This window comes from Mobula birostris, chromosome 3, assembly GCF_030028105.1.
Source record: "Mobula birostris isolate sMobBir1 chromosome 3, sMobBir1.hap1, whole genome shotgun sequence".
Lineage (NCBI taxonomy): Eukaryota > Metazoa > Chordata > Chondrichthyes > Myliobatiformes > Myliobatidae > Mobula > Mobula birostris.
Genome location: NC_092372.1, coordinates 116,992,107 through 117,009,446, shown reverse-complemented (window position 1 = coordinate 117,009,446; position 17,340 = coordinate 116,992,107). Strand labels below are relative to the sequence as shown.

Genomic DNA, 17,340 nt, shown 5'->3' with positions numbered 1-17,340 from the left:
AAAGAGTGCTGATACAACAGTTTCAAGTGCGTGGCAACTGCAAGTCAATGCTATATAATCTTAAAGCAGCTTCAGAACAAACTGTTTCAGCTGATTTTTGAGGCTTGTGTTTGTATATTAGATCTGCGTTAAATATCCTACAGAGGACTGAGTGTAGATATTGTAGAACTGTTGCCAACGTGAGCGTTATAATTTGCAATGTCAGGCTGAGAACGCTGGGATTTCTGCATGAAATGAAAACCTAGTACAATCTGCTGTACGCCTGCAAAGGTCGCAGAACGTGACTGCGTCGGTAGTTAGGCGTAACTTGACTCTTCGCTTCCGGTAGAAATGTGAACCTTTAAATCATATGTCCCACGTGCATACTGACAACATTCACGATAATTAGCGTCCTTGCAGTGGTATCTGGAGTGTCATTCTCTGCCACCCAGCGGTTTGAAGAGGCAACACTACTCTCTGCAGTCTACTTTAAAGAAATATTGAATGGGTTGAAAAATCGAAAATATATCAAGCTTCAAGCACATAATTGGGAGTTGTTTCATAGCATACACCAACTGTATAACACATACAAGATGATTATGATCAGCAATTCAGATAATTGTGTAATGTAGTGCAAATTTGGTAGCGTGGCCGAGCGGTCTAAGGCGCTGGATTAAGGCTCCAGTCTCCAAGGAGGCGTGGGTTCGAATCCCACCACTGCCATTTGTATTTTTTTTTCTCCAAGGGCTTTGATTGGCAGTGTTAAAATGCATTTCGAAATGTTTTGCAGAACAAAATTGAAGAATCACAAATCATCATGGTGATGATCTAGTATTGGTGTTCTGGTCAAAGATGTTACTGTGGAGCTGCAGAGCGCTCCAGATTGGACGTGAGGATGCTGTGGACGTGAGGAGTTGTGGCCTCTATTTATTGAAGGTAGTGGATGTTAAATTATTTAAGATCTATATGTATTTCAGCTCCATTCTGTAACGCTGTCACTCTGTTTCTTCAAATATGCAGCGAACTAGTCGGAATTCGATTGGAAAGAGCTTTGAAACGTGATGTAAAATCTTTTCTCAGTAAGACCAGGGCAAGATCATAAAGTAGATCACAGCCGCATTTTGCAAACGGTTGTCACCATAGACCAAAACCACGCAACAAAACCGTCATAAGAACGTAAACAAGCTAAGAAGAAGTGTCATCTACTTGAACCGACGCCCGTTTCTTGCTCCGCAGACAGCACCAGACCTGCAACGTTTATACCTACTGTAGCATTGTTCCATTCGCTTTTGGGACGTTGTTTTTTGTCATTTGCAATTTGCTGTGTATTTCACGGTGTTTCTGAAATCGGCTTTCTTCTCATAGCAATTCGCTCCATGGTAATTAAGTGCTTCACTGAGAGTTGAACCCAACATCTGCCGCTTACCTGTCAGGCGCTTTGACCAGCTAAGGCACGGAGCTCTCCCACTATCCTAGCAGCTGATTTGATGAAATTTCACTTGCAATATCGTGCTGTCGTCATCACCACGTTTCAGAAAAAGAGAGTATAGATGAGATAAAAAAAAGTAGACTGTATTTAGGGACTTAGCCATATAGTCTGCATGCATAAATATACGTTCCTGCTCTCACCACTTCTCTTTCGTTTTCAGGGCATTGTTCCAAGCCAGACACCCAGTCGGAAAGCAGCGGAATGACTCGCAATGCCAGGTTTCTTTTACTCTAGACCGGGGTAATGCCTGATGAAGTCTCCGTGGTGACAGATCCCCCTCACCTTTTCCGAAGGCAAGATACTATTAACCACTTCGACACGTATTAACGTGTAAGGGGATCTCGTCTTCTATGTTACTGCGTAGGCTAATTAAAATGGCTTCTTTGTTACGTTATACTTGGGAATGGTTCTTTGTTATGTTAAACGATGAGAAAGTTCTTGCGCTAGCAGCTTGTTTTCGGTTAGAGTGTGATAAGTATATGTTACGAACCAATTGGGATAGTTGCTATGTTCTTGGTGTATCTGAAGATCTTGTATGCGCGGGGTTTTGGGGCAGAAGGCGTGAGAGAGAGGAACAGAGAATGGACCAGATGCTGTGATGTCCGCTAACGGGGTTAGACCGCGAGCAGGCCGTTCGGCAAGGAGAAGAGTCGGAGACGGACTCGTGTGGAGCGTCTGGTCGACCACCGTTGTTGGGCCGACGCGGCCGGTTGAGGTGGTCCGAAGGGTCGCAGGGTGAAGAAGAAGGGTCCTGTGCTCCAACTGTTTGAGCACGAAGAGACTGAGTTTTGATAAGTGTTGCGCCTTTTATTTTCCTTTTATATTTTATTCTCTATTAATTATATAGTTCCAGTAATATCTATAAACTGCAAATCATTTAATCGTATCTGGTGTGTGGTCTGTTACTTGGGCGGGGTGGGGAACATCACACAGCATCCACACAAACTTATTACCCAGTTTTCCAGGGCCGAGGGCTGTTTCCTTAGACAACAGCCAGCCGAGCGACCCTGAGGCTGGCCGGAGGCCGTGGGAGGGGGGGGGGGTGGACTGCATAACGTATGAGCGTTACCACGTTTTGATCAGTGTTTTAGAAGGTTTTCATGCAATTCCATAGCCGCCGTGGCTTTTTAAGCAAGATAGCACGGAGGATATTAATGTTAGTGAATTTCTCCACCTCTGATCTCCCGATGAGGACAGTTTGCTGCTCCTGACGTCTGTAAGGAAGAACTCCGGAAGACCTAGGTCTTGTTGCCGATCAGTGAAGGGTGTTGTTGGTGCACTATTCAGCCAGATTTTCAATCCCACTCCTAAATGCTCTTGCATCACCAAGTTTGACCCGGTCAACGACAGTGAGGTGGTCATCGAACGTAAGTATGTCCAGTTTGTCACAATGGGGTGCTGGGAACGGACCAAAATGCGAGACACAGATAGTGAAGTACAAGGAACAGAACTTGACTAGAGTAAGGACGTGAAAAGATACAGACAAGGAGTAGGGACAAGAACACATACTAGGACCAGGACATGGACTAGGCACAGGGAATCCAGACAAGGATCTATGAATTAGGAGGCTGAGCTAGGGAGAGTGCGACCAGCAATAGAAACCATGGACTAGGAGACAAGGCTTGGGCTCCGAGCCAGAGACTGGACAAGGACCCGGGACCTGGGTCGTGCCTCGGGCTCGGAGCCCTGAACCAGGCAAGGACATGAGATGGCTTCAGGACCGGACGTGGCTGGAGTCTAAAGGCCTGAGTTTAGAGACAGGCTGGGGTCTTGGGGTCTTGGGTCTTGAGGATTGCAGGCTGGGCTCTTGGGTCTTGAGGCTTGCAGGCTGGGGTCTTGGGTCTTGAGGCTTGTAGGCTAGGAGCTGGGGTCTTGAGACTTGCAGGTTGGGTGCTGGGGTCTTGAAATGCGGAAGCTGATAACTCGGAGGCTAGAGTTCACAGACAGACTGGGAAATGTACATCAACATAGAGCCGGGACTTATCCTTCGAAAAGCCGGGACTCATCTTTCACTCGACACTAACATGAGACTGGAAGGAACATAGACTTACAGCCGGGACTTATCCTTAAACAAGCCGGGACTCAACTTCATCTCCACACCAAGGTAGGACAGGTCCCTCCGTCGGGTAACAGAGGCGAGGACAAGACAAGGCAGATCTCCCCGTAGGGCAACGGCAGAACGGTCTGACTACCCGACAGAGGCGAGGACAAGACAAGACAGATCGCCCTGCAGTGCAACGGCAGAACGGCCTGATTTACCCCATGGAGGCGAGGACAAGAGGAGACAAACAACAAACAACGACAGACAGTTCCATCTCTGCATCGAGGTTGCTCCGGGTCACAGTTCAGCCAGCAACCTCAGCTGGCTACGGAAACAGCCAGATCCCTACCTAGGTCAGAGTGGTTGCCAGCCACTCAGTTGGCCCGGGAAACAGCCAAATCCAAACAACAAACATAGCTCCGGCTACTGACAGCAAGGGTCCATGAGAGGATAGTTCCCCAACGCGGCCAACTAATGGTAAGTGGCCGCTCTATCCGTCCAATGGAAGATTGCTCCCAGAGGATCTTGACAAGATAAACCAGCAGCCCACACTCAACCCCAAGGCTACTTATATTCCAAGCCCCAAGATGGGAATCAGTTGCCTATGATTAACTCAATCAAAACAAGGGACAGCTGGATGACCCGGAGTCGTGAGTCCACGGAGCAGACCATGAACCAGAATGCAGACTTCACGGACCGGACCATGACACAGTTATGGATAACTGCATTTAGTCACTGAGAGAGTAAGGATGAGTCTAGTAGATATATAAATTAATATTATTTTATTTCCTGAGGCTTCTCAGGTACATTCTACCTGATGGCAGCATTGAAAAAAGAGTGGTGCCCTCAGAAAACTTAAATATGCTTGATTATGGTAAACTACACTCAGCCTTATCGAGAGAAAGGATATATAAGTAGATGCTACTTTTATTTTATTTTATTTCCTTTGCTCCAAACTACAATTATAAGTGCAATTCTTTCTCTGGTTCGGCCTCTTTCTTTGACCTTGCACAGCCCTTTGACATTCAGCCTGAGGCTAGCTGAGCCCAGTCCAATCTGAGCTGGCTTTCAGTCCGCAAGTCTGAGCACTTCACATCAGTGACGGTGAGGAAGTGAATGAGTTATAATTTGGAAGACAATGAAAAGCGCGCTACCAGTCAGGATTAACTCATCGCCCATGTTACATTAACCAAGTGTGATTACGAAAGAGTGAGTCCTGAATTGGCGCGGCATCACACTGTCCCTTTCAATAAAATGAATCAGCGACAGGCGACTCCTAGACACAACGGTTGCGGTGAAATGCACCTCTCTTCCGGCAGTGCCTGGATCAGAGAGTCGAGATTCTTTGCTGCGCCTGAGGCAATGGAGTCTTCCTACCTCTTACATCCCGCGATCTCGGTGGATCATCAGAGCCCGTTTACATTGAGAGCTTGCTGGTCTATCGCGAACGTTCAGTTCCAATTGCACGGAGTGGTTCCATGTGTGTTAGTTCGAGTAACAGTGTGTCCAGGGGAAAATTCCTGGTGACAGAGATGACTCGGCTTCCTGGGGAATCGGCGGACGGAAATTCAGTCTCCCTGATAAAACGCTGCCCGCCTGAACGGAAATTAGAAAACAGCAGCATATCCGAGTGATGTTAAGTCTATTAAACCATTAGCATAGGAGCCGAATTGTGCCATTCCGTCCATCGATTCAGCTCCGTCATTCCATCATAGCTTTTTTTTTATCCATCTCAACACCATATTTCTGCCGTCTCCCCATAGCCTTTGTCGCCAATCTAGCCAGTCTCATCTGCACCCGGTCCAAAGGCTCCATATCCTTCTCATAATGTCACACTGCAACCTGCACACAGTAATTGGAACTAAACATGCTGTGGGATTTAAATCAGCATTTCCCCCAATGCAGCTACTTAATTTACGCCCCTTCCCAGCTCCCTCCGAACGTCCTTTACCCCTTTGTGTTCACATAACTGATGTGCTGTACTGCCATTTTACTGATGTCTGTGAAATGAGGGAGAGGAAGAGAGAGTTTGTGAGTGCGTGAGAATGACAGAGAGAGAGAGAGAGAGAGAGAGAAGACGGAACGTATGCGATTGGACATTTGAATAGGGTAGGATTTTCCTTTCGCGGTACTCACAGACAGACCAACGAGGGACGAGGGTGCGTGCAGAAGTTTACATCAGCGGCGAAATTTGACAAAAAATCTAGCAAGAAGCACATAAAGTGGAGGAAAACTGGGAGGATTGACAAAGTATAAAGGAGAGGAACGTAGGGAGTGAGAAGGACATGAGAGAAGAGAAGAGCTGCGGTGGACATCGAATACGAGCGGGCATGTCGCACGGATAGAGAGCGCTAAGGAGCAATACTGAAAAGCGAGAATCGGAGAGAGGCGTAGAGGACTGAGATAGACCTTGGAATTGAATACTGAGCAACAACAACTTTCCCACACGTTCACTTTGATCTTTAAATCCCGCTTCAACGCCTCTATTGTGTCTACATCCACCATTACCCTTGCTAGAACGTAGAAGGCGTTCTGCACCATCTGCAAAAGCAAAAATACCCCATACATCTCATTCAAATTAACCCCATCCATACCAGACCATGATGCAACTGCATAATGCTTTTCACTGTACATTGCCAGAATTTTTTATTTGGAGTCGTCGATAATGTATCAAATTTCCGTATCATTTTGAGAAGTTGGAAACACTGTCCCACCTTTTCATAGTGACATCTATGCACTTGGCCCGAGCTGAATACAACAAGGTGTTTTCACGCTGGAAGTTTAATTTGCCCATCCTGCCCAACGCGATCAGTTCCATGAGGACTGGTGCCAATTCTCGTGACCTCCTAACCTAATGTCCAATAAAACTGTTATGATTTTGATCGTCTCCACTCTAAGTTTGTTACGACGCCACTCAATTTGCTGATTTATCTCACTTCTGCACTCCTCCCCGACGCCATCCGGGGTGCCGTAGGTGAATTAACCACACCTAGCAAGTAGAGAAACGTAGAGCAGGGGACAATCTGTGCAGCTCTTGTTCTGTGGGAATAGATTTCAGTGAAGCCTTATTCAGAGAGAATGAACGGAATTCCTGATGCCACATATACGCCAGTCCTGGCACAAGCTGTTAACTGTAAAACATGATTTAAGGTGCTGGGGAGATGATGCAGTTAGAGGAGGGGCGATAGGTTTGGAGTTGAGGGAAATGTATTGGGCAAATTTTGTTTTCCAACAGTGAGTGGTAGTTGCTTTGACACAATGCCAGGGATGGTAATGCGAGTAGATACGATAGAGTTATTGATGCGACAGTGAGATAAGTACATTTATCTGTAAGATTGAGCGATAAGCGCAGGAAGTTGGTAGTAATTTGGCATCATGATCTGCACGTACATTGTGGGCCGAAGAGGTTATTCGTGTATTACTCTGTTCCGTGTTCAATATTCCCAGTACAACTCACAAATTTGCCGATACAACCGAGACATCGTCCAATAAGGCAGACACTGAACATAAAAATAAACAAATACTTCCAAAATCCCGAATCAGATCTCAGATAAAGCGAATGGTAGGTGTTTACGTCAGTGTGACGACACTGAGCGTCTCACATTTCATCAATCATTGTATTGAGTGGGAATTGGCTGTACTGTGCATGCGTGAATTGCTGACGTCACCCTGGACTGATAAGACACAGTCGATTCAAGATCAGTGAAAATCAACGCACAGACACAGTGCTCTGGTGAAAGGGAGAAGGGAGCAGGAATGAGGTCAGGGTATTGGCTGACAGAACGGCAACAGAGTATTCCAAAGTTCTTTTTCGCGTCCACTGGAACGAAATGCCCATTCACTATAATCTTATTGACCCGCGCTTGGTCCGTAGCCTCTAAGTGCCTAAGTGATTCTCTTTCTGTTTTGGATACTTGTTGACAGTTGTAAGAGCCATTGTCTCCACCACGCTCTCCGGCAGTGACTTCCAGCACTTAGCCTTCTTCAGGTGACTATGGGTGGAACGCACCGGATAATCAGACGTGCACTGTGCTCCGCCACTGCATCATTTTCCATCAGTCCAATTGTGCTAACCCAGCATCACTTTCGGCCTTCCTGCCGACACTGGCGTGGGTGAAAAGCGGAAACTTTGGATGGGTTGGTAAATTAATCGGGGCTTGTGGAAACCATGTGGTGACGGCTTTCATCATGAAGGCATATAACCGCAGCTCAACACCCAGCAAATATTTGTTTCCCCGTTTTGCAAGGCATGTTTCTGTGCATTAGCGAGTTATTGTCGTCAATCTCTGGGGAGATTCACTTAAGAGCACACTAAGGTGTGCATTCGTGTAGCCGCTTTCATTGAGTGAATGGACTGAGGGTTCTTGATCTCAGTCCGTTGGGGTTCCCAGGTCCCTTACGATTCCCCGATGTCTCAGTCTGTTGGGGTTCCCATGCCCCCTCAGGATTCCTCGGTCTCTCAGTCGGTTGGGGTTTCCGGGACCCTCAGGATTCCCTGGAATCCCAGTCTGTTGGGATTCCCATGCCTCTCTCATTGCCCAGGTCTCCCATTGTTTTCAAGATTTAAGGGGGCAATAAGGTGCCAGCTATAGGGAGGGGTGCCTTGTAATTACTTCTTCATGCCTGTGCAGGGGTTCAGAGCATTGTGCGCTGAAATTTTACAGCACATGAATTGGTTAATTGTTAACAACATTTATTAATGGATATTTGTGTATTTCTCGAGCGGCTCGCCCTTTGTGATGCAGTTTCCTGGTGCTCTCTGTTTAAATTTGTTAATTTTATTTTGATAGGCTCAGAGATTCTGTGTTAGTTTTATTCTTGAAGAAGATGTCGGATGAGCTGCAAACGGAGGGTCCTCATTTTGAGAATGATTCGGCTCACGGTGTCACTTGATCGAGCTACCTGTCTATAATTCTTGTTTCTGTCTCTACATGGAAGTCTTTAGTTCCGATATTAGCAGTGCACACCACTGTACTTATCCACCAGACTCACTGATGGACATCTTGGACAAGTCTCTTATTCAGATTTCCAGCGGGCACAAGTCTGTGGCGCCCCAGGGGCTGCGCCTAGAGGTGGGGGGGGGGATGTGGGGGCTGTCACAATCACGGCTTCGGCTTCGCAGCTGATACAGCAAATGCGCTCGTAAATATGCACGTGTCGGCTAATTATTATTTCATTGTGATATCATTTATCTCCATTCATTCCGTCGTTTTATTTGTCGAGATTTGCACACAGCAAAGCCTTGCTGCCTCCATTCCACCTTGCCTGAGAAATTGGACTGTCGAGTCAACTGAAACTGAAGACTAGCGGTATTAGTTTTATTCTCAGTTGTTCAGCCACAGTGTAGGTTTCGTTTTCCGTTTGAGTTTTAGTTAACGGCCCCGTATGGCCTGGCGTTTGTTCTTTTAGTTTCCCATTAACACTGTTCGCATTAAATTCTGTGAACTATCGACCTGCTTCAGATTCTCTCACTCCGCACTTGGACCATATCCGAACCTAGTAACAAATCGACACTTGCCAGATCCTTTCTCATATCATCAAAATTTGCCACCCTGAAATTTGGAATCTCAGCCCACGGATGGGATCTATCTTTTTCCATAATTACTTTGAATGTAATTGCTTTGTGATCATCAGATGCAAAGTACTCCCCTAATCTAAATTCTGTCACCTGCTCTGCCGTATTCCCTAATAGCAGATCAGTTACTGCAAACTCTCTCCTTGGGACATCTACGTACTGATTGAGGAAACTTTTCTGAGCACATTTGACAAACTATTTAGTACTTCTATAGCATGGGAGTACCAGTAAATATGTGGAAGGTTAAAATCACCAACTACAACAACCTTTTAGTTTCTTGCAACAGTAAAAGATCTCTCTGCAAATCTGTTTCTCTAAATGCCTTGGACTGTTGGGTGGTCTGTAATATAGCCCCATTAACGTGATTATACTTTTCTTCTTTTCTCAGTTCCACCCATAACGCCTTACCATACGAGTTCTCCAGTCTGTTCTGACTGAGCAGTGCCGTGACATTTTCCCTGCCCAGTAACGACACCCCTCTTCCTTTAATCCCTCCCGCTCGGTCGCATCTAAAACAACGTAAATCCGGAAGGCTGAGCTGCCATTCCTGTCTGGGTTGTGCATCAATTGGGGCGACGCTAGTCAGATCGGGATGTTACGAATACTTGAATCCATTTCCGGCGAGGTTTGATAACGTGTCTGTACGTTCTTCCTGCCGAATGCGAGGACTTTATCTGGTTTTGTTTCAATCCAAAGAACGCACCAGTGAGGATGTTAGGTCATTATAAAAGTGTATCGTGAGTAGGGTAGGGATAATCTGGGCTGCTGGTGCGGCTTGACTCGAAGGACCATAGGAACCTTCTCCGCACTGAATCGCTAAAGAAATAGATACCTATAGTAATTAACATGAGGGTGGTCATTATCGACTACAGCTCGGGATTCAAGACTATCATTTCATCAGAACAAATCAACACGTTTTAAGATTTATGGCCTCAATAACTTCTTGTGCAAGTGGATCCCCGATTTCTTCCCTTCCAGACCCCCGTCAGTTTGGATGGGCATCAACATTCCTTGCACAATCTCCATCAGTAAAGATGCACCTCATGGCTGAAAGGGAGGACTTGCTAGTCCCTGTCTTCTCCGGCAATTAGCCTGGTCTTATTGTTGATTCAAAGTGGTCAACAAAGCCTCTCTCAACTTAACCCATTACTGCCGTCAATTCTAAACTAGCTGGTCCGCTGATGGAACCCCCACCTGCACTTGCTGTTCCTGGAGCAGCGGTGACGGTACACAAAGTGGCATTTGTATGGAGAGATCCGAATTAAACAAATGCTGACTCCTGTTCTGCGCATGTTCCGCCCAGATCAGGTTGTCGCTTCACGTGGTAAGGTACCCCGAGCCCAGCCATATGAGTGTTCTCTGTAGGTCCTATTTCATCCTCTCCGTTTGCGTATTGATTTGCGGATGCAATCCGGACGACAGACTGTCATGGGACCAAACGAGCTCAGGAAAAAAAAATAACCTTCCAAAACCTATGAGCAAACGGGTGGCCTCGATCTGAGACAACGTCCTGCTGAAACTGTGAATCCTGAAGATGTGTTGGTATGTGAGCTTGGCGGTCTCTAAAGCTGATGGCTGTTTGTGAAGTAGTACAAAGTGGCGGGCCTTGGAGTACCGGTCTACGACCATCATTTTACTGCATTACCCCGAGATACCAGAAGACCACTGAAAATTATCTATAGAACTGTGGGAATAAATGCGAGTAGGAAACAGGAGGGGTTGAAGCAGACGTTAAGGGTGTGCTCGGGGTGCTATATTTCGTGCGCAAACGGCACACGCTAAGACATATTCCCTGACATCTGCAGAATGCCTGGCCACCGGTAACGTCTCCTGAACATCTCTACGGTGGGAGACACCCCTGGATGCCCAGTCAGTTTCGAAGCGTGTCCCTAATTGAACATCACCGAACGAACAAGTTGGGAAACAAAGATACAACCTGGGGGGACCCGAGTCTGCCCCATTTTGATCTTGGGCTCTGAGCATGTGTCTTACTTGGATGCGCGCCGTCATTCTCGAGCTGGGATTTATCAATGAACGGTTCTCATCACCGTTAACTTTTTGAACTGCAGAGACAGGTCGTCTGGTTTTGGCATTTTTTTTAAAATTCTGGGCGGCAAGTAGACTCGGAAGTAAACGCCAGGAGGCAGTTTGGTAGGTAACTGGGAAGATGCTTAGTTTCCATATGGGGGCGTTTCTTTTTTCATTTGTTAGACCAGCCCAAAACGACGCCATAGTCCATTTGACTGGTTGTTGGATATCAGCCAGTGATAACCCAAAATTTACCTACCTCAGCCATATCCTCTCGAAGCTGTTCGATAGCTTTATCATCCGCTGCGTAAAATGCCCCTCAGGTTCTTATTCAGCACACAGTGCTGGCGTTAACACGTGTGCCCTCTAGTATTCGATTTTCCAATCGGATAACATGCAGTCCACACTCTCTGTGCCCATTATCATTTAATATGCCTTTATTTGCAACTGTTCAGCCTTCCCTATTCTCTGAACCGCCAACTTTTTTTTATCTTCGTTCTTTAGCTTTTGTCCTTCTCACTAACTTCTCCCATTCACTCAATAAGCGTTGTACATTTGATTACAGATGATGTCAATGGCCACAGACCTGATACAGGAAAAATCCATTCCATTGTCTGTACAAGACCGCTGAGTTTGTCCAGCTACTTGTTATTTTTCCGCAATAGTCATTCCGATTCTTCCCTGTCAGAGACATCTCACTACACCTTCATCAATTTCTTCTGTCACCATTCCGTTCTACGGACGGCTCTCGTGCATGAAAAGTAGACGCTGTTTCTCCAACCGCAGCTATGGGTGATCTGCTGATTATTTCCAGTACTTTATGCCTGTGTCTCCGCGGAAACGCCGCAAAGGCAGTTGATTGAGTCTCACCGGTATCAGAAGATTTGACAGTCGAAACCGCACAGCTCTGGTGTGGCTGTGATCGTATAGTGGTTAGTACTCTGCGTTGTGGCCGCAGTAACCTCGGTTCGAATCCGAGTCACGGCAGACCGGTGCCTTCACATTTAGCTTTCAGCAGCCCCTGCATAATAAAGGCTCGTCTTTTGCTGATTTTTTTGTCCGCCGTTTCCCCAGGAAGCTGAAACATGTCTCTCACCAGGAACTTTCCCCTGGACACATTGTTACTCGAACTAATACACACGGAAACTCGGTGCATTTGGAACTGAACGTTCGCGATAGATCAGCAAGCTGTCAGTGTAAACGGGCTCTGATGACCCCCGAGATGGCGGAATGCAAGACGTAGGAAGACCCGCATTGCCTCGGGCGCAACAGAGAATCTCGACTCTCTGATCCAGGCACTGCCGGAAGAGAGGTGCATTTCACCGCAGTCGTGGCGCCCATGAGTCGCCTGTCGCTGACTCATTTTATTGTAAGGGACAGTGCGATGCAGTGCCGATTCAGGACTAACTTCTTCGTAATCACACTTGGTTAATGTTACATTGGTGAGGAGTTAACACTGACTGATAACGCTTGTTTCATTGTCTTCCAAATTATAACTCATTCAGTTCCTCACCATCACTGACGTGAAGTGCTCAGACTTGCAGACTGAAAACCAGCTCAGATTGGACTGGGCTCAGCTAGCTTCAGGGTTAATGTCAAAGGGTTGTGCAAGGTCAAAGACAGAGGTCGAACCAGGGAAAGAATTGCATTTATAATTGTAGTTTGGAGCAAAGGAAATAAAAAAAAATCTATATATCCAACAGTATGTAGTACCATGATATGCACAGTTGCACAGAAAATCGTAATTATTTCGCTGGTGTGGAAATAGCAAATATAAAAGGGAAAATGGCAGCACAATAGCGTGAATTTAAGCACAACTGCTTACAGCGCCAGGGCTCACCGATCGGTGTTGAATTCCACGGCAGTTGGTAAGGTGTTCGTCCGTTCTCCCCGGGACTGCCAGGGTTTCCTCTGATTGTTCGGGTTTCCTCCTGCATTCCAACGACGTGCAGGTTAGGGTTAGTAAGTTGTGGGCATGCTCTACTGCAGCCGAAATCAAGGGAATAATTGCGGGTGTCCTGCATTTCCTTGGTTTGCGTTAGTCCCTGTTGCAAAGGACTTATTTCACCATACGTTTGGATGTGCACCAAAATTGTAGAAAACAATATGTGGAAAAATTAATCTGGAAAACAAACTTAACTCTAGTATTTAAGATGAGCGGAGACAAATGTTGAATAAGAAGTGTAAAGTTAATGTCATTCACACAGAGAGTAGCAGATGTCTGGCGCGCGCTGACAGGATAGATGCTGTTTAGTACCCGAGGATCCTTTAAGATGGGCGCATGAATATACAGGTAATGGAAGAATGTGCATCTCGGACAGGCAGGGGTGATCAGTTTCATTTCGTATTATGTACGGCAGATACGAGTGCCGAGAACCCTGTAGTGCTCATTGTTGTTTCTCACTCCTAACCCTGTTTTGCTGCAGGGATAGCATTCAGTAACTATGCAGTCTCTCTTCTTCCGCAGCACTGCTAAGAACCTTTCCATGAGTCTGAACGTAACCCTGAAGTAGATAGACTGGTAAAGAAGGAATACTGCATACCTGTCTTCAACGGTCTGCACTGTGTGGTAAATTTGGCAAGTCATGTTGCACATGCACAGGGATTTGGATAGGTAACAAATGGAGAGTTGTGTGCAGTTCTGGTCACTATTAGGGAACGCAGAAAAGCGTCACTAAGATGTTGCGGCAGGCGATTCACGGACACAGCGGTTGGGGGAAACAGCATCTGTCCTCTGCCAGTGCCTGGATCAGGGAGCGGAGATCGTCTGCTGTTGCTGAGGCAATGCTGCTCTTTCTGCCCCTCGCATTCCGCGGTCCCAGGTTTCGTTCATAGCCCGTTTATATTCTGAGCTTGCTGATCTATCGAGAAGTTTCAGGTGTAGTCGTGCGATCGGCAACATGTCCAGCGTAAAACTACTGGTAACAGAGGCGAACGCAACTTTCTGAGGGAAGCGACGGACGGAAATTTTGCAAAAAAGGAAGAGCGCTTATAATTTGCATGCGCTGCTAAAACCTAAATGCATTTACATCCGCCTGCCGTGTCTCGGATTCGAACCAAGGTTACTGTGGCCACAACGCAGAGTACTAACCACTATATGATCACGGCCACACACATCAGTGGTGCCGAATCTGCTGTCTAAACCTTTGATACCGGTGTGACTCAGCCAATGGTTGTTACTGCCTCTGCGGCTTTTCCGCCGAGACACAAGCATACAGTACTGGAAATACTCAGCAGAAGCGACAGGAGAAACCGAGCAACGCACACAAGATGCTGGAGGAACTCAGCAGGCCAGACAGCATCTATGGAAAAGAGTAAACAGTCGAAGCTTCGACCCAAGACCCTTCATCAGTCCCGAAACGTCCACTTTCCCCTGTTTTCCATAGATGCTGCCTGGCCGGCTGGATTTTCCCACATCTTCTGTATGTTCCTGGTCATCTTTCTTCAGAGGATATCGAGTTAGGTAGTAATACCTTGTGCTCAGTACACAACTCAGTAGCTAAGAAATCAATTCCCAGAAAAGAAGAGCTGCTCCCTGTTGAACGTGTGAATGTAAAAGGAGCTGTAAAGGGGAGGAAAGTTCGGCAGTGTTACTCCTATCCATCTGTTATACAATATAAAAGAATTCAAGCTATAATTCGAAAAGTGGTGAGAGGGGCAAGAAAAATACCTCACGGAACATATCGTGGATGCACCTGGATAGAGAACCAGGTATGGAAAGTTTGGGTTGATAGAGAAAATAGTTGAAAACTTGATACGTTCCCAGTTTTGTATGGTAGAGAGAAGTCTGCAGTTCTTAATCTGAGGAAGCTGAATTATTAGCAAAATCATTCGTCGGTGTACCACCTAAGTTTCCTAAAATCTCTATTCCGCTCATTCACAACTCTGACATTCATATCTCCAAAGAATTTACATTTAGGTAAATTATATATTATTATGCACGCCGCAGTTACACACACTTCCTATACCCTGAAATAGCAGCGTCAGATCTGTAGCTGAAAGTGTTGTTTAATTGATTTATCTCTGTACTTCAACCATCATTCAAGGACATGAAGCACTTTTCTTCCAAGAAGACTTCAACATCGTCCAACGCGTATTACTTATAGCAGGGTTCCCCAACCTTTTTTGCACTGCGGACCGGTTTAATATTGACAATATTCTTGCGGACCGGCCTACCGTGGGGGGGGGGGGGTGTGGTAGGGTTGCCAACGAACAAGAGTAGCAGTCAAAATCGTTGTTTACCCAAAAGACTACAATGACCATGAAGCCTTGCGCGGGCACCAATGTGCATGCGCGTCGTGACCTGCCGATTCCTACCCGCCCCCCCACCCCCGCAAGCAAATCCTTTTTGGCGATTCTGTTCGTGGGGGTGTGTGTTAATCACTACCGGAATATAGGTGATAAGTGGGTAATACACTCAATTTTGTTTCTAAAAGGGTTTATCTAACGAATTTAATATTAAACACAGCGCATATTTTCCTCGCATGGATATAATGATAAGTCAATTATCAGGGGAGCTTGAAGTGTGGAACGAACTTCCAGTAGACGTGGCAGAAGCAGGTTCGATATGATCATTTAAAGAAAAAATTGGATAGGTATATGGACAGGAAAGGAATTTAGGGTTTTGGGCTGAGTGCAGGTCGGCGGGACTAGATGAAAGTAGCGTTCGGCACGGACTGGAAGGGCCGAGATGGCCTGTTTCCTTGCTGTAATTGTTATATGGTTATATAGGTCACTTATAAATCAATAGCATCATAGCATTTAAGTAATATTTGGATATTAAACGCACAACACATATTTTCCCCGTATGAACATATAAAATCAATGCAACACACCAATATCGCTGAATCAGTGGGAGCCCTGGGCTTGTTTCCCTGCAACAAGACAGTCCCGTCGAGGGGTGATGGGAGACAGCGATACTCGAAGGGGGTTCCTGATGTCCAGTCTATTCTGCAGTTTAGTTTTCATTGCATTCATTGCAGAAAGCTCCGCCTCGCAGAAAAATGTTGGAAATGAATGCAACCTTTTCAGTGCTTTTGTGGCTATCTCAGGATATTTAGCCTTGACTTTGATCCAAAATGCGAACAGAGATGTTATGTCAAACATACTTTTCAGCCCGTCGTCATTTGCAAGCTCGAGGAGCTGATCGCTTTCTCGCCCTGACACGGATGACGCGCGGGTCATGACCTCGCATGCGTAATGGCTGATCAGTGGCCGTGACAGGGAATGAGTAAAGGTGCAGCTGACCAAATCATATCGTTTCCTCACAGCCCGGTAGCGCATGCTCTGCGGCCCCATACCGGTCCGCGACCCGGTGGTTGGGGACCTCTGACTTATAGAGACGGAGGAGCCGGGACAGGAAATCAAAATCTGAATACGATATAATCCACCGCGTTTGGTGTACAGCATATTCTGTCATGGGGGTCATTATGCCCAGAACTGTACAGCAAGCAATTCATTTAATATGAATCCTAACACAGATCAGAGGTTAGAGTTACGGAAAGGTCACAACATGTTTGAATACATGTAGATGTGGGTATATCGTGATTAAACGTGTTGCATGTTGCTTACCAGTGCGTGAAGAATAACTTCCAGAATTTCTTTGTTTTCAAATATTATAGTAACAAATTTAGTCAGTTTGGTCTGATGGTAACTTAATATTTAAGAGCAATAGATTTTTCTGAAATGGTTCCTAAAGTGTGAATGGATTGTATTTATGAAAAGTTCCGTGAAGTGTGGCCACATGCCAGTGACTGTATCCAAATATGTTTGAACAATCGTTATTTGGCGGAGGTTTGTATTAATCCAATCTTTAGAGTAGGGGTCGCCAACCCGTCGATCGCGATCGACCGGTCGATCTTTGAGACTTTCCCAGTAGATCCCGAAGAAAAATCAAAAATAAATACACAAATACTGTTGTAATGTGAGCATTATAAAAGTAATACTAACTATGGTGATGGTAAGATAGCAATATTTTCACTAAAAAGCTGTTTATAAAGAGAGATTGTTTCCGGGTTGCGGGGGTTTAGTTCCGTTCTTTCTGCCCACTGCGCATGTGTGTAGTTCCCCCGCCATGCACCGCGTTTTCAGCGTAACCTGTGCTGCGCTGTGACCAATGAGATTAGATAAGAGTACGGACTGTCGCAAACATCAATATACGGCAGTGTCTCCAACCTCCGCGCTGCGAAGCATGCAGTGGGCGGCGGTAGTCGGGATGCGCACAGAACA

General features: G+C 46.1%; 2 non-coding genes across 2 annotated transcripts; both read left to right on the top strand.

The window, feature by feature from the left end:
• The first annotated feature begins 620 nt into the window (after window positions 1-620).
• trnal-aag (transfer RNA leucine (anticodon AAG)) lies at window positions 621-702 on the top strand. The gene has a single exon. It is a non-coding gene; the product is annotated as a tRNA-Leu (tRNA).
• An 11,325-nt stretch (window positions 703-12,027) lies between these two features.
• On the top strand, window positions 12,028-12,099 carry trnah-gug (transfer RNA histidin (anticodon GUG)). Its single transcript has one exon. It is a non-coding gene; the product is annotated as a tRNA-His (tRNA).
• The last annotated feature ends 5,241 nt before the right edge of the window (window positions 12,100-17,340 follow it).